The 21,650-nt window shown below is 38.1% G+C and overlaps 1 protein-coding gene across 6 annotated transcripts in view; it reads right to left on the reverse strand.

The window, feature by feature from the left end:
* SUGCT (succinyl-CoA:glutarate-CoA transferase) overlaps positions 1-21,650 on the reverse strand; it is a 346,273-nt gene that overhangs the window by 124,048 nt on the left and 200,575 nt on the right. The window contains exon 13 of one of the 6 annotated variants that reach the window (XR_008575765.1): positions 16,605-16,674. The exons of the other annotated variants lie outside the window; for them this stretch is intronic. The gene's annotated coding sequence lies outside the window, so the exon portion shown is untranslated. The remainder of the gene's footprint in view (positions 1-16,604; positions 16,675-21,650) is intronic. 6 annotated transcript variants of the gene reach the window in all.

Below are 21,650 nucleotides of genomic sequence, written 5' to 3' on the forward strand. Positions count from 1 at the left end.
AAATGGTTTGTTTCCTCTTTCACATGATAGTAAGTTAACACAGACTACATGGGCCTTGGCTGCGTAAACACACATCATTTTTAAGCTGTGTAAATGTATCGGCACACAAGTCATGTCATCTTTTCTGTTTGGAAAGGCAGTCAGCACAACATAAACCTCACCAGAATCTAAAAGCCAACAATTACATGTAAAAGAATGTTTTACATATGTGACAAAACCAAGCATAATAAAAGTTGTTAATTTAAAAATTTTAAGCCTTTATTCAGTATTTCTTTACAGAATTAGTACAACTGAATAATGTCCTGAGACTGGCCCACAGGAAACAAACAAATGTTAAATCAGTTTCCTAGAATTCTGTAAAGACTACCATAATGGGATATGTGAATACTGTGAAAGTTTAGGAAAATGATGGACATTTTAGATATCTGCAGGATAAGGAACAGAATTATTGAGACTCATGTCACTAGAACTGACACCAAGCAATAAAGGCATTTGTTTTTATCTTTCCATTCCAATAAAAATGTTTGGAATTGGTTTCCAAAATGCTAAATAACACCCAGCAGAATACTAACAGTTCATATAAAAGCATTTCTATGTGGCATCTTTGGACATGTTCATTCCCTATTGCTACACGTTGAAGTGATTTTTGTTACTGGCCTGTAAAAACTAGTGCAATATACATTAAATAACATCTTTTAACAGAGATCATAATCCAAAAAAATTATGAAGCCAGGGTCCCAACACTGCAGGAAATTCAGGCAAAACCACACGAAGTTCTACCAGCTAGCAGATGGTATGTGGGGTAAAGAGTACACTGGTTGAAGCCTGGAAGTGGAAAGATGTGTATGTATGGCTGTGGTCTGTCACTGACTCCTCCAGATAGGTCACTTCCACCCAAACTTACTAACTCTCCAGGAAACCAGTTTCTATTTTCTTCAAAAGCAATCATGTGCCCAACCAGCACTGTGGGTCTGGACTTCACTTCCTCTGAACATTACTTCTCCACCTTAAAATATGGAACACAGATTTTTCTCAGATTTTTGGGAGGTTGAGAAGACTAAGGGCTTAGAGATATGCAAAAGACAGCACAAGGGGAGACAAAGAACTTTCTGATTCCCAATTCCTGTATCAAAATCAACCTGATAGTATCCTAACAGAGAATTAGGTTACTCTAAATATTTTCTACAGGAGAATTTAATATTGATAACTTTCTTTTCTTGGGTGATTTTCCAAAGTCAAAAATAAACAGATGTGGGATTTGAATACTTTTATAAAAGAGAGGGAAATAAATGATAATACATATATCATTTTCACTTGAATTAGAACAGTAAAATATCCAAGATCATAATTCAGTAACAAAAGCCAAATTAAGTAAGTATTTTTGAGCATTTTCCTGAAAACATTTTTTTCATAGTAACTAGTTTAGCTACAAATCTTACCTTATTAACTTTCTAGAATAGGAGATGTTTGGACATTCACAGAGAACTTGCGGAAGTTCAAATTATAAGTCATATGTTTTCACTACGTAATTCAAAGAGAACAGGAAGAAACCATAGTTGCTTCATTCACTAATAGGCAGTAAGATAAGGTATGCAAAGAGGAAATTAGCTTGCACAATCACCTTTGTATAGCATCAGTGTCAGAAAGTGAAGATGTGCAGCTGAATGTTACAATACAATTTGCAGCAGATATATTTGTGCAATGCTCCAGTGTCCACAGCATGCCTACAGTATCATTATACTTGGCTATACATAGGTGAAAAACCAATATAGCCCGTGCTCTAGTCAAGTCAAAGCCTAAAGGCAGACAAAAGGGAACACTGTAATGTGACTTTTCCAGCCTTTCTACTGAGAAAGCCCGTATCCTAGAAACACCCAAGTACAGTAGCAAAGAAAAATTAGTATCTATCAACTACTTAACACTCTGTTATCACAGAAGGTCTAGGTATTTATGAAAAACATTAGAAACTCCCTAATAATTACAAATTTCAGAAAGATGTGGTGCTTTCTATCTTTAAAAAATTGAAAGGCTTCTTCAGTTCAGTAATGAACTTTGTGTATGCAGAAGCATTAATACAAAACTGAATCAAAGAAAAATGCTGATGTAATTTTAGTATCAGTTTCTAGTGGTATCTTAGTGTACCTTATATCCAAGCCTTGAACCTAATCAGACTTACTTGTGCAGCTGTAAAAATGAAAAACATAAAATGTGACAAAAATGAAGAACACTTACTGTGCTTGCTCTGATATTCAGCATTTTTAACAGGAAAAAGAAATAACTGTTTGCCTTGCCACTGGTGGACTCTGCTGCACAAGGGCACAGCAACTTTCTAAGAGTGTGCATCCTACCTTTCTAGAATTTATTAGATTCCTGGGATACAAACTGGTGATCACAGATCTGCCTCACTCTCAAACTACATGCTTTTTGATAGTTATTTAAGCACTGTGCTAAGTCAAAATATACATGTCTTCTGTGTAGCCTAGAGATAGGAATGAAATGAAAAAAACCCACTCTAGTTCTTGCTTTCTTTAAAAGACATTGAAGAATGCTAGTGTTGCTGCATCAAATAAGTTGTGAGGACATAAGGACACAGATTTTTTTAATTTTTTTTTTAAGCAAAAATCCACCCAAAACACACAGATGTAGGAATGAAATGCAGAGTGTTAGCAGAAGGGAAAAAAAAAATAGCAAATGTATTCAGCAAATGAGAACTACAGAAGAAAAGGAGGCTGACCACAATAGGAAGTTATGTTTGCATACATGTTAACAATTCTAAGTGACTAGTCAGAGCTCAATTATGTGTTGGGCTTGACAAACATACAAGCAAAAGAAAGTAGGACTATATATATATATGTCATCCATATATGCTCCTCAGACACTACAGTTTACCATCTGATATTTTTTATTATTAGTTTAATATGAAAATGGGAAATGTACTTCAGCTCTTTTGTTCAGTTCATTTTTTCAATATTCGCTCACATTTCAGTCAGCTATGGCTAGAATGAAAGTAAGGCAAACTAGGTTTTGGGATGCACTCTCAAAATACAATGAAATCAATTGAAACACGGAGAAAAGGAGTCTTTTACAATCTTTTCCACACACTTTGCTAAGCCTTTTGTAGAATGCTAGGCCTCTATGACCGTATCCATCTTCACCAATTCAGAATATGGTCTGTTGCATCTACTGCTTGTCAAATACTCATAGGGAAGGGGTTGTTGTACTATCTATAATACTATATCTAAGTGCAAACGTGCAAAATAGTAAGCGGTAGCTTCACAAAAGGTTCTGCCAAAGGCTTCACAAGTAGCACATTGCTTTCAGGCACCCTAGTGGGCATATGTTATTGAGGATCCCACCTACAAGTGGATCATGAGACCAGGCATCAATCACGTGGTTATCCTCTGGAGGCAACACTGCAGCAATTAAAGAGGGAGAAAAAATTTTAAGAATAATGGAAAAAGTGGGTTGGAACTGAGTGAGGGCTTCTACATCAGCCAGGTGTAGATAACCTGTCAGGGGGAAGAGGAAAAGCTACAGCTGGGGAGGATTTTAAGAAGAGCAACAAGACCTGTATTTGGAAAGAACATCAAAATCTACAGTAAGGATTTACTTGCACGTATGTGTGATATAAAGCAGATCCTATTAAGGGAAGGTATGCAAACTAAATGAGTCTATGTGTATTCACAGGAAGAAAAAACAATGGCAACAGGCACACGATCCGAATGTGGAAGGGGATCCTATTACAACTTCTTCCTACATCTGCCCAAACAGGATTTTGGCCAGATTCTGACCTCTGCCAGTAATGGGACAAAGATCACAAGGGGTGACTAAGTCTGGTCAGAATTTGTTCTTCAGAAGTGATACAAAAGCAAAATTCCAAATCGAGGGAATTGACAAGTGGAAACCAAAAGTAAGTAACAGGGACCATGGCTCAAGTTAACACAGTGCCAATCTTATTTAAAATTTCTTAAAAGCTTGATAAGGTAAAAAGGAATAACCTGTGTAGGACAGGTTGGAATGTAAATAAATAAATAAAGCACTACAGGAATAAAAAGAGATTTTAGTTAGAACTCCAATGCAATATATCGCTCAAAGAGTAGCAAGCACATGGAGAGAGCTGCCAAGTGAAATCATCAAAGTAAATTATATAGATGAACTTAAAAGATAGTTGGACATTTTTATGGTGAGAGAGAAAGAGAAAAGGGGATTGAAGGATACAGTAGATACAAACCAGGCAGGAGGGGATGTAATAAACTTAAAGAACCACCTTCTTGGTTCAGATGTACTTTTCCGGTTCAGAAATTCCTTTTGTCCATACCGGTGATTAAATGAAACTAACTCCTTATATGTTAAGTATCTGCTAAGCACCATAATCATTGCCCTAGAAGTTATGATACATGGCTGCATGCAGAAAACTCCGACAATTTCCCTTTCCTTCTGGCCACAAAAAGCTACTGTGTTCATTGACCAGCAACATAACATATATCACTAAGAACAGAACCCATAAAATTCATAGCGCAAAAGCAATGGTTTCCTCTCATCTGGTTTGCAAAGAAATGCTTGAGCAAGCTGGACATATTTTTCAGTATTGACAGGACTAGCCTCACATATTCCTGCCCAGTAACATGATAGAACAGCACAGATACATACCAGCAAATATATCATGGCAAAGACCTTGACTTAACTCCTATTGGTTTTAACTAAGTAAAAGGACAGAATGGACACAAAATTAGGAAAAGAGAAAGAAGCCAAAATTACTTGCTTTAAGTAGCACAAGTCAACATTCACTTCACAGAGGCCTTGTAATCATGATGACATAGAAATAACAGAAGCTGCTGAGAGGGCTATTACATGGTTATTTCAAATAATAGCTGTTCTGTTGTTTGCTTGTTTAAAGGACAGGTACACACTATAAAATTTGATGTACTTGTGATTCTTGCACCTCCTGCTCTTCACTCTTTTGCTCCATGTTTCGCAGACAACTCCACAGAGCTCAGAGTATTGCTAATTGCACCATCCTAAGGATCAACAGTGCTTTGTGCACTCTAACAGCTGGCCTGACATACGCACGTACGATTCTCCAATGACTCTTAAGTAGTTTGAAACTAAAAGCAAAGTCAGTCCCCGTTGCTCTGCTATGGCAGGGATGCACCTCTCAGAAGAAACGCAGGCTATACAGAACACCAACACTTGCATCTCTTCCACCTCCACAGTATGTACTACATAGACTTATTGCAACATATTCGACTTCTTACATATCTGCTGTGCTTGATTTAGCAATGGTTAACAGCTTGTTGTTCAGAAGAAGGTGAAATACAAAGACTCCCCTATTTTTTGATCCACTCTGACATTTGAGTCATTTATTGTCTGTACACAAAGCATAAATTTCCCTCGTGTTCCTGTTGGAAATATAATAAGAAGAACAAAAGACTAAGCGCAAGAAGTGATACACATCTTTCTTGTGGTTAATAAGCTTATTATTACCAGCAGATAACTTTCATTTTTCTTATATATTTAATTATTGACCCAAAAATCTATCCCTAAAGTCAGAATTTTGCTTTAGTCAAGCAAGCAAATTAATAGTCATGTACAGATAAATTTTTGTTATTTCAGAAACCATATAGTCCTATTTCCCTGAACTCCAGACAGATCTGATCAAAGAAGTCTTTTCTTTATTCATAAATCCAGAAATTCTTCATCCCATCATCTGACTGAAAGCCATTTCCTCGAGGCTTTTCTCAGAGTGACAAACTATCTGGTCTGCAAACAGAGATTCCTTTCTTATCTCCCCTTGTGCCTCTTGTACTTCTTTTTCTCCTCCTACATTTGCAGCCAGCCTCTTAATATCCAGAAAAGCCCAAGCCAAACCGTTCTGGATTCCTAAAGGTATACACGTACACTTCTTTTTCAGGACAGTGGCGTATTTCTGAGTTTTATTCTGAGGCCCCCCCAAATGTTCCTTATTTTTCACTCAATAGCAGTATTTTCAATTGACAGAATTGCAAAACTGTCCTGATTTGAAATGAACTGTTTTCCAGACATTCCACAGCTGTAACAATCTGTCCTTGCTTCATATGTCCACAGGAATTAAGTTGTTCAAAAATAAAAATAAAAAATACAAACCCCAAATATTGTTAGGCTGGCAAAATGAAGCATATGACTGACACCAACTTTATTCTCAATCCCCTTTGTTTCAAGGTGGCTCTCGTTACAGTGTTAAGCCTGACAGCCCTAAAATCTGAAAACTTCTGTTCATGCAGAATATCATCAATGAGAGCTTAACTTACTACTCTGTCTTGCCCGTAAGCTTCAGGTATGATCTGGAGGAACTGCTGTCAGCCAAAAGCCGAGTATTCAGACTTCAGAACTATCCCAATACCTGCCTTTCGTCCTTTAGACTGTGAAACAAATGTGTCCATTATGCAGATGGCTAATGGGATATTACCAGCAATGGTCACCAGGTCACTACTTCCAAATCTATGTGGTTTTTGTAAAATGGCCTAATTTCACAAAGCTAGAACCCAGCATGCCTTACCCAGAGCCCCAAGACTCCGCTGCTACTTCTGCGGTAACAATCGACAGTAAGACATTTTATTGTATACCTACAGGGAACACTTTCTAACTTGTACTGTTGCCCTCCCAATCCCCCCACATAAAAAAAGTCTCGAAGCATAAGCATGCCTCCAGGAGGTTTTATTACCAGGAGATGCTATGATGTAACTGGGGAAGGCTCATTCTCTATATACCTGCCACTTTTACTTCCTGCCTAAATGATCTCCCACTGATCATTCATGAAAATAGAAAATTAACTTAAATTAGTCTTTAGTTTGACCTAGGTTTGTCTGATATTAATCATATTTTGTGTGCTACCCTAAGAGACCTGGAGATTAGAAAAAAAAAAAAGTCCCAAATGATTCTTACCACACCCTACGTAACACTATCCATATAGCTTGTAAAGAAACTACATAGATAATCAAATAGGGTAGTTATTTGACAACACACAAAATCAGCATTTAAAAGGGCTGTTCACGCAATACTCAGAGCAAAGCACTGGAGTTCAGGAAGATTTGGTGGTATTCTTCTATTCTAGCAAAAACTTGGTAAGATTTTCAGAAGGCACTTGTTCTCTCTGTTCTCTGAAGGGTACTGACAGAGTCAGGCAGAAAACCTTGGGTTATTCAGGTGAAAAGCAGATTACACATTGAGTACAAAAATCTAAGCTTCAAATAGCCAGTCTTCACTCAGTACAGCTGATGGGCTTCTAACCAGTTTCTCAGACAAATACATTCACATTTAGCAAAGTACACACAGGATTTCATCCTATGAGCAGTGATGGATACAATTAACTTCACTAATATAGAGACCCACTCAACTTCAATGACCTACCAATGTAAGTATTAGATTGATGCTCACTCCTTTCTATTGTGCTTCAGTGTCTCACCAGTCCCAAGGAGGCTCTCAAAAGATCAATTGCATGAGGAAGACCTGTGCATGGAGAAACGGCACAATTGCATAGTGCATACCTAGCCTCTGTATGAATTCTCAGACTATTTTTAGTTTTTGTAACTTTTAATTTCAGATTTGGTTACTCTTTCCATATCTATTCCTCTTCACCACCACCACTGTCACCATAATGTGGTAAATGAATCAAAAAAACCCTGAACAACAATTTAAAAACAGACTCCTTTTTCTGTTCAGTAAGTGTCTGGTAACAATATACAGGTTGTTTGGAGTTCTTCAGCACTTACTGAATAATATCTGCAGGCATCCTAGGAATTATAGAATTGTGTTTAAGGACAAATAGCAAATCTAACATTGGTATTTGAGATGGGCTAGTGACTTTATACCAGACAGAGATATTGCATGATGTTATCTCAGTTCGCTGATGTGAAGAGCATAATTCTCACTGCCTCACACACAAAACGACATTTACTTCTTCAGGCTTCATTATCCAGAGATGCTCTCCTACACTTAGGTTTGTAAGCTGTCACTGCACAATTGCAAGAAGGTGAGAAAAGCGCTTCCCCCTTTCCACGCTGCTGTGTAAATGCTGCTCACAATAATTTGGTCTCAGAAATGCAAGGTCTATTTATTCCTAGATTCCCAATCCCAGAAATCCAAAGAAAGAGAAAGTAGGCCTGGATCCTACCCACCCTCTGCATTAGCACGCAGAACAAAGACACTAATTTGGAAGTATACTGTACATGTACTTCACTCATCCACTTGCACCCACAGCAGCACTAAAGGCTTGATCTCTCTGGTTTTACCAGTTTATTATCTTAATGTTCACTATTAGAATAAACATTCCGGCTAGCCAAGTCATTGTAGACTCTCCCATGAACCCATTACAGGGCCAAACAAAATCAGTGTTTTTCAATTAAGAGATTCTTTCACTTCACCTGAAAGATGGTAACAACAAACCTGAAGTTAGCCAAGCAATTTCATTGTCAGAGATAGAAGTGGATGCCAAAGAAAGGGGGAAGGAAGAGGGCAGGGAAAGAGAGTAGACAGTAAAAAGCAAAAGCCTCCATTTTAAAGCCTGTCCCAGATCATGTAAAGCTGGCAGTGCATTTGGTTAATCCCTCTAGTGCTTTAGTGGAAAAATCACAGCAGGCAGCTGGATACAACATCCAAAGCTGCCCTTTCTTGTGTTTTTTCCATTTCTGGCAGCACACTGTCATACATGCAGCATCTGTCCATTTCCACAGACTGCGGCTGTACATTCCATTGAACTAAATCAGTTAAAGGAAAAAGCAAAAGCAAAGGTTCAAAGGGCAGTGAATAGCAGGGGCTCTTGGAATTCTACAGGTGGGGGACTCCTGATCCCAGCTAGCCAACCCTGCAGCAGAAATCATTGTAATTACTTGCAGAGTTTTTGTATGTGCCTACTTCCACCTGACCAGCATCCAAATTTCAAAAGCTTGGTAGTGCTGCTATCAAAGATTTTTAAAAACAAAAAAAAAAGTGATTTGTGTAACCTGGTCTCTGACCTTGCGTTTTATATGTGGAAGGGGAAAAAAGAGGCAATCAACATTCAGCAAAAAGCATTATTATTATTAACACAGCAGTATAAGTACCAGTAATGTAGACCCACAATGCAGTCTTGAGGATTTATTTGTATGGATAAAGCACAATTTCCTTTTTCTATGACTGCTGTGGTTTTTTCTCCAAGAAATACCTAAACATTACAAGTGTCAGCTCAGTCAGAAACCTCTTTTTTCATACGATGGAGCTCTGAGGCACTTACAGATGTAACTCAGTATCTTTTAGGGAAATCATATGGGGGGAAAACTGCACAGATCATAAATCATGTCCACTACTATGTGGACTCTGTATTACTGCTATTTTTTTAAAATAATTTTAGTTGTATCTGGTGGCTTCTACTAAGAGTATATTTGAGCTTGGTACAGTTAAAATACTTACAAATATAAAACAAATCACTGCTCCGAAGAGCTCTCAGTCTTGATAAATAAAATGGACAAAAAGTGGAAAAGTAAGTAGGAATATTTCATTTTACACGGAGAGAATGAAAGCCATAACTCTATGGTCATTAGCACTAGGTTATCAAAAAAGAACCCCAGAAACAAGATCAGGATTAGGCACAAGCATTTTTTCTTGAACTAGCCCCAGATGTGATACAGAAGGTAGGACTGGCTGTGGAAGGACAAGTAAAGTTTGATCTAATATAAAGATTTGCCTGAATCACTTAAGAAGGACGAGTGCCTTCCACGTTCTGCTTCAGACGCTTTGCCACACAGCCATAAGATTCCCCTCATGCTTGTGCTCATATTTCGTATTTCTTAGAGTCACTGAAAATAAAAGTAATCTGAGGATGCTGAAGTAAGTTTATTCTATCTTAAGAAAGAAATGGTAATTTTTTTTCAGTGCTACAGTTACAGCAAAGGAGGAAAAAACAGCAAGTCACGTAAGCACAGACAGCATAAAGGTTTGTACTGTGTTTTGGTGTTTGTACAATAAAGGAAAGAAGCCTCAGGATGTCTTTTATACTGTAAACAAGTCTTTGGAGTTAGTCACTCTGATTAATACATAAGTATATTTGACAGGAAAATAAAAACAATTAAAAAAGCATACTTCAAGTTTTGAAGTGCTTATTATAAATATTCATCAGGTTGGTCAAGTGTTTGCATAAATTACGAACTCAACACAGATTAAAAGAAAAGTGTTTTTAACAGCCTCTTGGTCAGCAGCAATATTCACAACCAACAGAGGCATAAACCAAACAGGCTCAGTAGAGAAAACGCATTCTGCTTTTTCGGTCCAAAGCTGTTGGATGAACATGTTTCTACAAACTTAAAACCTTAATCATTATCATAAGTTAGAAGAAAAACAAACAACACTTTTATTTACACAATGATTATCTGCCAATGGCATTTTAGGAGTTTCCTACAAAATAACACACAGATTAAAGAGACAAAAATAGAGACAAAAATTGCACATGATTAAAACCAGAAAGCCCCTTAAAAATATTCAATCACTACGCAACGCTGAAGGACTCAGAAAGGTTTCAAAACCTCTTAAATTCCATGGTTCTTCTTAGATCAAAAAAACAGGACTCCAAAACCTAAGATGACACTGCTGCCATCGTGCTTCTAAGCTACTTAACACCAAGCCACCTTTTCATCCTGCTGGCACTAACACTTCCTCCTTCACTGGAAAATGAAAAAGAAATAACTAGAAATTCCCACCCACTGCAAGCTGAGAAATGTGGCTCTTCATTAGTCAAAGAGCTGCCAATTCTAATTCAAAGGACCTACTTCTGTAGTTAATGCTGATCATACCTTCTAACTGACAAGTTTTTCCTTGTTTTTACTGTACTTCACTGTTGTTAGTTCTTCAGAGACAACTGTTACACATTAATTTTTGTCACAGGCTCCATCCAGGACACCGATACCCAGACTTATCTCCTTAAGTAGTCACATCCCTTAATTTTTTGGTCAGCTCCCTTTACAATCGACTGTAGAATTCCTCTGACAATAGGCTGTAAAAGGTGTGTTCTGGAGCATCCTTTTATTTGCACAATCAATAGAATTTTTAATTAACTGACAAATATAAAATTGGTGCTTTCATTTACGTACACTGTAAAGAGTAGCACTGCAGAAGTGCAGCTGAGGACTAGAAGGTATACGAGTTGAGTGAAAGCCTTAGCTGTTAAGAAGCAACAGAAGAGAAGAACATAGCTTCCCACTAGAGCCTGTTTTCTAACAGTTAGTCAAGAGAAAAAAAAAATACTCCTTTTACTTGCTAAATTATATCATAATAAAAATAAATTTAATCAAATTTCATAAAATTACTTTGATGTAATTTCTTTAATTTTCAAGTAAGATACACACTATTGATACGACTGGAAATAAAGTCAAGGACAAGTCAGTATCTACCCAAATGAACAAATACTTTTTCCTGTAAAAATGTTTTGCTTGTAGTATATATGAAGTTACAATCCCCTACACAACTAAACTCTCGGGGAAATTTTCAAGGACACTTTAACAACACATCCAATTTGAAGACAACACCCACTATGTTTAAGAAAAATCTGTCATGATTGCTGTTCTTTAAAGCTTCACTCTGTCTCCTTCATCTTGGAATATTTTCATTTCTGAATCAGCACTGGGGTCCTTGGAGCTACATCTAGTGGGCACTTTTCATCGGGTAAAAGGGAACTCAACTTGTTGCCTGAAACCTCAAGGTTTGTTAAAAAAAAAAAAAAAAACAAACAAAAAAGAGATATAAAGGGTCACTCTTACTCCACACTTCAGAGATTACCAGCCCATGGATTAGCTGATACATTAGCTCTAGGTAGAAAACCATCATATTTTACTCAGAAATAACCCTGGATAGTTGCCTTGAATAACCCAAGGCCTGCAGAGTGCTATCTTTCCTACATTTGCAAAGCAACTTTGTTTGCTTTAACTATAGAAAGTAAAACAAAGCTCACGCTTAAGTCCAAGCAAAATGTGCACAGACACACCTATTTCATATACTGGAAAATTCTTTCCATATATGGTGCTTTTTGCCTGTCTTCGTTGTGATTTCAATCTACAGACATTGCACCACTAGAATTGAAATTAAATTGAAAATAATTTTTCTGAAGTTAGAAAAAGAAAAATTATTTAAACTAGAAGAGAGGTTGAAAATTAAATATGCTAACTCTTCCAGTACTTGCTGACTCCCATGCAGTCAAGAAAATGTGTTCTAAATATGTATTAAAAAAAAAAAAATAACAGGAAGAACAAATAAGGAAAGGAAGAGCAAGATGGAAGTGAGGTATATGGGATGGCAGAACTACATTACTGAAAACTGGAAATGAACTGGCTATTCTTGTCTACTGCTATTCCGTATTGAATTGGTATTAATTTAAAAGGTTCTGGTCTGAAAAAGGAGCAAATCCCGAGTACCTTGCAAAAATCCATAACAAATCCTCAGCCCAAACACTTTCACCAGGTTGCTGTGATGGTCCTAATACTCCATAACTCTCCCAGCAAAACAAGGGCATCTGACCACTTCCGAAGAGCCCTTTGACAGAGGGCCACTGCAGGAATCGGAATTTCCCTGCTCAGTAAAGGGACAGACAGGCAATTGCCATAAGTAACTGAAATGTAATAAAGTTACAATATGTATTTTGCTTGCTCTGTCTCTAGTGCATACTTCATGAAAGAATCATAGCTGGATTTAAAACCAGGTTAGTTCATCCACTAAGCAATGACATCATCTGTAGAGACCAATTTTTGAGGAGGACTAAACCAGACCTTATTATGAATAGGGAAAAATTTTACTGTTAATTTGTCTTAGAACTGTCAACTGCATACATGCCATTGAGAATAAGTTCTTTTTTCACTACTGTAGCCTTTAAAAGGTAATGAGCCTACTCACATAGAGGCTACTTTTTGATAAAGAGTTTTGAAATAAACGTGTCTATTGTGTGCGAGAAATTACATGCATGTATACATCCTCTGTTTGGAGGACATTCAGGGGTATGAAAGCCCAAAACAGGATTGAGGGTAAGGGGAGAAGAAAGGATTTCAGTCCTAGAGTACAATCCACATTTCATTCAAGTGAATGGAAATCTTCACTTTGATTTGAAGAGAATTTGCATTCTACCCAAAAGGAGCTATAGGTCCCAAATTTTAAGCACCACATTTGGAAAACTTCTCAAGAAAAGTCTACTGTACGCATGACATGATACCCACTAAGACAGATGATTGGTGTGATAAGAAATGATGGATATTGCAGAGTAACTCACCCTGCTTTCCTTGATGCTGGCATACATGAATTTACACCAGCATAAAAACTATTGCAAAACATATGTCAGGCTGTTTCTTCATAACCAAGCAAAAATAGTTTATCTATTCACTAGATGAGAAGGAAATACTATAAGCCAAGGAGTGGACAGAAATCAGGATGCCCCAAAGCCTTCCTGGAGTCCTACCAAAGAAACTTTGGTGTGGGGAAATTGGCCTTCCACAGCCAACCTTTTCCAGTCCCTCTGGATTTGAATGAACAACCTTAAACAAAACCTTAAAGTGCTTTGCTTTTTAAAAGAGGGTATTGGACTGAAACGCTTAACCATAAAGACCAGCTTGTCTTTCTTTTAAATCAACAGTTGTGCCCACTTAAGAGGCACCAAAGGGGCACTGTGGTTTTCTTTTAAAGATTAAAAAAAGAGATGTGGAGAAAGGAATATATCCCCTTATTTCCTTCAAATTGCTAGTACTTCAGGAGCTTCCGAAGCACTGGACTGTTTTATTAAAATTGCCTCTTGGTAGCGTTGTAGTGTTGCCAAAAAGTACTGCTCACTGCAGTGATTAAAAAGTTACTCTCTTTCTTCGGAAAGCTTTGAATTGTTCAGTCTGTCCCCCCAACAGTAGCAAGTGAGCAAAGGGCATGTTTCTAAAAAATAAATTAAGACAAATAAAAAGCTTAGCACAATGGCACTGGATCCCTGTCTTCCCTCAGTAAATATATCTAATATCACATGCTTATTCAGAATGGGAAGAAGGGATTTCCCCTCAGTAACCTCTGTGAGAGCAAGAGAGAATGCAATTGTTCCCCATGTCATTGTATGCGTTACTAAGCCGTGATGCCAGCCACATGCTGATTATCTCTGGTGTTACATAAAGCGCTCTCCTGCGGTGCCAATTGCCTGCCGTGTTGTCTGTATCCTGTTACATAAAGCGCTATCCTGTACGGCCGTGCGCTGTGCCAAAGCGCTATTCTTTGCTACCATGCTCCCCGTCTTCAGAGCTCAAACGCCCTTTGTTTCCATGCCTGCTTCTGCCCACATCTTAAAAGCCACCTAATGATTGAAACAAAACAAGAATACTTCTCAATAAACAGCGATTTTGCAGTTACACTGTAAAATGAGAAAGAACACAAAATAATTGCTGCTCAGGGATTCTGAAGGATAGGACACAGCTGTACAAAAAGATCCCCTTAAAGACAGAGTCGCTGCACGGTCCTCTGCGACGCGGATGTTGCACCTACGCACTTGCGTCATTTAAGGGCCATTCTGAAGATAGCATTTTATCTGTCTCCACATTTTTCTAAGGCAGTCCTGAGATCAGCTGTACTGCTTCAGATGAAAGGACCCTCGGAGTAAAACGCAATCAGAATAGCTGTCTCTCATGATGTATTGCAATAACACGCTGTCAAAGGGCTCTGTTGCTCCAGCGATCTGTAAACACGTCGTATCATCAGAACGGTGCAGGAGCGATGATGTGTTACTGGAAAGATGGCAGCGGTAGAGGAGGAGCACGTCTAGAAGCAGAGTTCACCTGACTATAGGCTGACAGCCAATTCACACAGTACAGTATAATAGAAACTGCTCTTTTGGGTGGCCTAGCGGGAACGAAACTGCTAAATCAACTGCCCTGGCACTACCATTTCTGGCAACTGAAAATGGCAAGTCTTACATGCACAAAGATAAAGGTTAGGCAAAGGGTTTCCCAGTTGAGGGGAGAGGAAAGAGAAATTGAATTATCAAATTTTTGTGAGGCCACAGAAAATAGAATGTCACCTCCCAGGGCTCGTGGCCTTTTTTACAACAGTGCTTTGTAAAGAGGGACTGACAGCCAGCAATACTACATATTTTCCCTTGAATCATTGTATGAGGCTAAGAGGTACTTCAGTATAAATATTGCAGTGTGTTTTTACATATTTCTCAGATGTCAAATAACCCTCTTTTGCATCTGGCAACGCGTTCATCAAATATCAACGTGATCCATCTTCAGGAGCAAAGAAATCCTCCAAACTAGGGCAGAAATAGCTCTGCCTGGTCAGTCCCACTTCCAGAAGGGCCAAGATTAACTACAGGGATGAGATTTCAACTTTGCTGGATTGAACAGCCTCACTCCCAGTCACACGATGAAGGTTGGGGAAGGAAGAGCCATGACTTCATTTAAACCAGTGTCTCTTGAGACTTTACTACAAAGACATGGGGCAAAGTCCTGATGCCAGACACAAAGCCTGCGGATAGGTTCGTAAGCATCCATTTCCCTGCAGTTCTACATCAGGCCTTGTACTACAGCGGGGAAATACCAAAACCAACCAAACAAAATACAGCCCAATACAACCTTTCCACGCTATAAGTCTTGGAAATTGCTATCGGTGGATTCTATTTCTGTGAAAACACGAACAGTGTCTTGCAAAATTTGACTTAAACAGAAAGTTTACAAGAAAATGATGGCAAGGCTCTGCTTGAAAAGGTTCAGTAAGATTCAAAAGGTTCAAGACTCAAATAGCATTAAGAAAATCCCAAACCCTGTCACAAAGCCTTTAGCTTATACAGAGGAACTAGCAGAGAAACAATATTATTGCCTTCATCCAAAACCCACAGCAGAGACTTTCCATTTGTTACTACTAGCTTTGAATTGGGACAAAATTGCTCAATTTCTGTGCTACAGTGACCCTCTCCTAGAATCATGCAAGAAAATACAGTGGCTTTGAAGACAGCTTAAGAGAAAAAAAAAGGGGGGGGAGAATGAGTAATAGATAGTAGCCTCATGTTGCATGAACACTACGGAAGTGATTTTGTTAAAATAATGCAATCAATGTGCCTTTTCTAGATCAGTTTTCTGCTGTAATGCTCCTTTTCTTGCCCTGTATATTGTGTCATACTGCACCATACATTCTTTATCCCCCTCTATTGCATCCCTAGGGTCAAAGGTAGAAGACAGAAAAATTCCTGGAATAATATCCCCAATAAATTACTACTAACTATTATAATTCAACATGGGCATATAAACGGCACTTTAAAGAAAATTGAATTTGTTGAAAATTAAAGCAAACCCGGTGTTACTTTGAACAAGAGGCTCACTGATTGTTTTCAGATTTCCATTATAAAATAGGCTTTTTTGTTTTATGCGTTATATACCCTCTGAGGAAAGGAATTGTACCTCAAAACATATGGGTGTTCAGAATCTTTATTTTTAAACACAATGCTCCATGCCCATAAAACTCTGCTTGGAAGCCAAGGAATTTATAACAAGGTGCGTAACAGCAAACCTGAAAGAAGGCTAAAGATGAAGAAAAACAGAGCTTGTACTCATTAATTAAAATAAATAAGAAGAGACTTTAGAAGTGAAAGTTACCTTAATTTGGGGACAAATATCTGTGGTTTAATTTAGTGTCATCTTCTCGCTCTCTGGGGGTGTACGGGCACTGAAATACACAAGACAACAGACTAATAAACAGACATTTATTTTGTGGAGCAGGCATATTGTTTTCAGTCTACTGCATGGTGCTTCCATTTTATTGCTGTAATATGTTACACTGAGAGCACGAAGAAGGGACTCTGCTATCTGGATTTTAAGGAATTTTTTTCATGCACAGCTTTTCTTTTAAAACACATGTTCCGTTAGAACAACAAGCTTACACATCTTATTTTAAACTAAGTGTTATATAAACTGGAATGCTGTTATGTATTCTCTTACAGTATAAGCCATGAGTGAGTGTGCCTCACTAAGATTCAGTGTGTAGCTTGGGTGTGTTTCAGCCTTGTGTATTCAACCACCTGTGAAGTGTGCTTCTAATCCACTAATGCACACTTGGGAGAAGCTTTTTACTATTGGAGCAATGGCTCATTAATTTTACATTACAAAAAAATGTAAACACTCATTTTTGGTTGGGTTTATGCAACATATCCTTTTATTACAGAAAGTAATTTCCAGTGAGGGGTAAGAGCATGGAAAGGTAAAGGTTATCATTGTTTTTTATCTAGGTTGTCCAAAACCTTGTTTTTTCTATTACATAATGGACTTATTTTCCCTCTCTCTGTCCTTAGCTGCAGAAGTTTTACTACTTGTCTATGGCTGTATTCTGCATTCATCCTTTCATTAAAAGTTGAGACCAATACGTCAATAAGGCCACAGAGTTGTAGCTTAAAAGGTAAACTTGGCAAGACAAGAAGCAGCAATTAAAAATACCGTCCCTTACAAAGGACACTTCCTGCCTCCACTCCTTGCTCTACTACCTATCCCATTCTCATGCATTAATACCTTATTTCAACCAATCCGAATTTCTCCCACGTGCACAAACTTAGTCTGATGGAGACATGAAACTTCTACCTGCATGACCAAGGTGAGCACTCCTGTGATTTTTTTCTACAAAGACTCACCCAGCCAGACTGTGGCTTTTAACAGTCAAATTCCACATCCAGAATCTGGTCATTAACGTTTACAAATGCTTTCTGATATTTCAGATCTGCCAGTCCCCTCCCGATGATTCCTCTGAGCCTGGCAACCGCTGTCCGTCTTGCAGGCCTATGAGCAGGTGGAGAAGAGGAACCGGGAAACACTTCGCTTCAAGGACACTCATACGGGACCAGCGACCAGTAGTCTGCCTGGATGCACACACAGCCAGTTTGCCCACGCAATCAAAGCCGCATAGTTAAATTGCATGCACGACAGTTTTATGAACAATCCTGGACTTCACAAGTTTTGGAAGCTGGGCTCTGCAACTATAAAATTATACACTTGATATATATATTAGTAAGTACAGTAAATAGAGTATAATTAGAACAGAATACAATGTACTATTTTTCACTGCTTTTTATTCTTACTTCCCTAGAGCTACAAAATGAGCTTCTAATGAGCTTGGGGTAGTCATATAAATAGAAAACCTAACGTTGTAATGCCTGATAGTGATCTAAACTGCTTAGATATGTTTTGTATTATACCACAAAACAGTGGTTTGTTCATGGAATGGAACAAAATTTCATGTGTTACTCATACTTTGGCCCTAGGCACGCATGTGTTGAAACCATAATCCCCAACGTATTTCAGAATATGTTTGGACAACCTAAGTTGCTCTGTCAAAATGACCCAGAAGGAAAACCCCCCTATCCATTAAAAACACAAATTACTGAGACCTCAATGTCTAAGTGTAGCCTACAGCACATAAAGAAAAATTTCCAATACACTGCTTATTTTCCCAGTTAAAAAGAAAAAGGAAGATGATGAGAAGGATGCATTCAGGAACCATACAGGAAAGCTGTAAACTAGCTGTATATGGATAAACATTATACCATTTTGTCCAAAAGAAACAAAATATTCTGTGCCAAGACAGGAAATCTCCTACTAAAATGTTTTCAAACATGACTGTACAGATATATCCTGATTTTATATTGATGGGTTCTCCCCTAAGATTTGCAACAGCCATTTTCTTTTTCTCTTGTGGGGAGAATCACATAAAAAGTCAGGGAAGAGTACTAGCAATAGCAGAAAATATTTTCCCCTGCTCTAGCAGTTCCTTACAGATATTAGGCAGACCCTTGTATGGGAAGTGTAAGCAGCACTACCCTCACACCACCTCTGTGAAGCAGATGGATAAACAGACAGGTAGACAGACTGACAGACCAAGAGATTGGTGTATGGCAACTAACTGAATTACAAAGAGTAAAACAAGGAATTTGCTGCAGTCAAGAAATGGATGCAGAACCCCCAAGTTCTTGTCCAGTGTTTCAAATACAGGGTGATCTTCAAAAAGCAGTACTTCTTTACCAGGTAAGAATCAATACGTTTATACTAATTCTAGCTGTTTCTTATTTTATCTGCAGAAGCTGAAGCTTCAGTAGGTTACTTTTGTAGCCCCTTAAGTGACTATTTTATGCAGATAGACCAGAACTGGAGCTTAAAAACAAAGAACAAAATAGATTTGAGAAGGTTTAGACATAAAAGTCCACCTCTACAATCTTCAAAAATATGGTTTTATGCATTACCTTCCTGTCCCAAACTGGGAATCGAAAAAAAGCAGATTTCAAGTGACATTATGTATTTGGATTAATCTTCTTCAAAGTAATCCAAGGAATAAGCAGTCTTTTTGCTGTTTATATGAGCATTGCTATACAGGTAACCAGAAAAAGTGTTAACATTTGATTTGAAACTCATGGGGATAAAAAAGGTCAACTGCTCATCATAAAAGATTTACTGTAAGATGGCATACTGTACATTAAAAACAAGCAGAAAGTTACAGTGATTAATTCTATTGTATTTTTACAACAGGAAAACAAAACAAAAAAGTGGAAACATTCCCTTGAAATTAAAAAACCCCTTTTGGGAAAGGCTGCATTTCGGTTTACATGCAGCAGCATCTTACGTGGCATTGGCTGTGAAAAGGGATTTTCAGCTGGTCTTCAGTGGAATTTATGCTAGTTTTAAGGCATTTTGCATCACCAGAGGAGTGCGAGGAGCCTTGATGTAAATGAAAATCTGTTATTTAATGTGCACACTCCTCAAAGTAATAAAGATTTTACTATTTTCAAAGTTATGTACACCCACTGTGCAATATCAAATATGCATGTTGTAAACACAGTGGACCAAGTTCAGACATGATGTAAGCATGTGTAACTCGACTGACTTCAAAGGGACCACTTGTGAAACAGAATACTACTTAGCACAGCTACGGGCTGCAGGATCCACGCTAAGCAGTCACGTTAATTTAAGTAGAATTTTTTGAGCAGTATAGTGTTATGCAACATCAGAAAGGAAAGCAGAACTGGGCTGTCAGTAATCTATGGGGTTGAGTATCAAAAGAATTGTTTCTGACTTCATGCAAGAAACAAAAAACATTTCAAGCAGACTTAAAAGAGCAGACATTGAGAGTGCCAAGATGTCACTTCAGAGCAAGAATAGCCACCATCGCTTTACGTAAGAAAAGGCTAATAGTTCATATACACTGGTGCTGTAGAGAAGAGAAACAGTTACTGTGTAGGCAATGTATGGAGGAAAGAGGAAAGGCAAGGAGCAGGACCCTGCAGTCTTGGGATGTGGGACCATGGTCAGGAAAATGGCGAGAAGGACCGGCCAGGACACTGGCACATGGACTAACACAGAGAGCAAAAAACCAGGCAGTAGGTGGCACTCATCTTGTGCATTGTTTTACAGAACTGCGTTCATCTTCAACTGTTCAACTTGCATCCGCTGCACTGCCAGGCTGTATTCTTACTTTTTTTTTTTTTTTAAAGAAAAACTACAGTATTAGATGATTCACAATCGTGAAGATGTTTCATCATGGATCATCAATTTGCAGACGAAGAGCTTGAAATCAAGTGAAAACTGAACTCAGCAGAGAAACCGCAGGCAAGTAATGCTGCTGAAGACAGATATTCAAGAATGGAACCAAAAAAGACAGTCAAACAGAAAAGGCCTTTCTGAAATAAATACATGGAACAGAGCTTCTGACCTTCTATGCAGATAAGCCTCATTCCCAGGTGTTGCCTTTTTAGCAGCATTGGCCAATGAAGACTTCATCTGGCAAAGCTACTGCAGTATGTGGGATGTTGTTCTGACTTACAGGACAAACAAACATGGACTTTTTCTTGTGAAAGTTGAACAAATTACCGCATCCTTTCAAAATCCCACCAAAGTCACTGTTTTGCTCAGAAAAACTCCAGAGGCATTTTATTTTGTAAATTTAAAAGTTGCAAAAGCAGTCAAATTTCATGAAACAAGGGAGTATTTATATCTTTCAGCAATAAGGGAAATGCTGCAAGTGTTCTTTTCTCACAACGTGAGCAAGTGGCTGACTTACTGTTCCTTTTCTGTCAAAGGATATGGTGACAAGAATAATCTGTGACCTGGGCAAGAATGTGAAAAAGCAGCATTTGCAGCCGTTTTGCAACTCAGTTTGAAAAAATCATCTAAGATGGCTTCTCAATTTAATATCAGATATGAATCTCAAAGTAATGTGAAAAAGAACCGCTAATAAATACCCATACAAATATAAAAGCTATTTTTCAAATGCCAAACATATTCATACATGAGAACAGCCCTAAATGGTCACACTGCACTGGAATATACTCAGAGAAAGGACAACTCCCAAAAGTGTCAAATACCAATTCATTTTTAAGTGACATTTATTGGCCTCAGGAGGAATACAGCTGATATAGTATTTGAATTTTGCCCAGAGTACAACTCTTCTTGTTTGAACACTCGTTTGGTTCTCCCCATGCTTTGATGATATCCTGGAGTTTGTACAACTTGCTTACTTAACTGATATTTTTACCCAGTCAAGGACTGCAAGAGCATACAACGTACAAGGGAGTAACGAAGCCACACTTCTAAACACTGATTCTGGGGACTCAGCAAATAAACAAAGATAATTTTGACATGTTTCGTGCTTTGGGAGCGTGCCAGAGA

The sequence above is a fragment of the Grus americana genome, chromosome 2 (genome assembly GCF_028858705.1).
Source record: "Grus americana isolate bGruAme1 chromosome 2, bGruAme1.mat, whole genome shotgun sequence".
NCBI lineage: Eukaryota > Metazoa > Chordata > Aves > Gruiformes > Gruidae > Grus > Grus americana.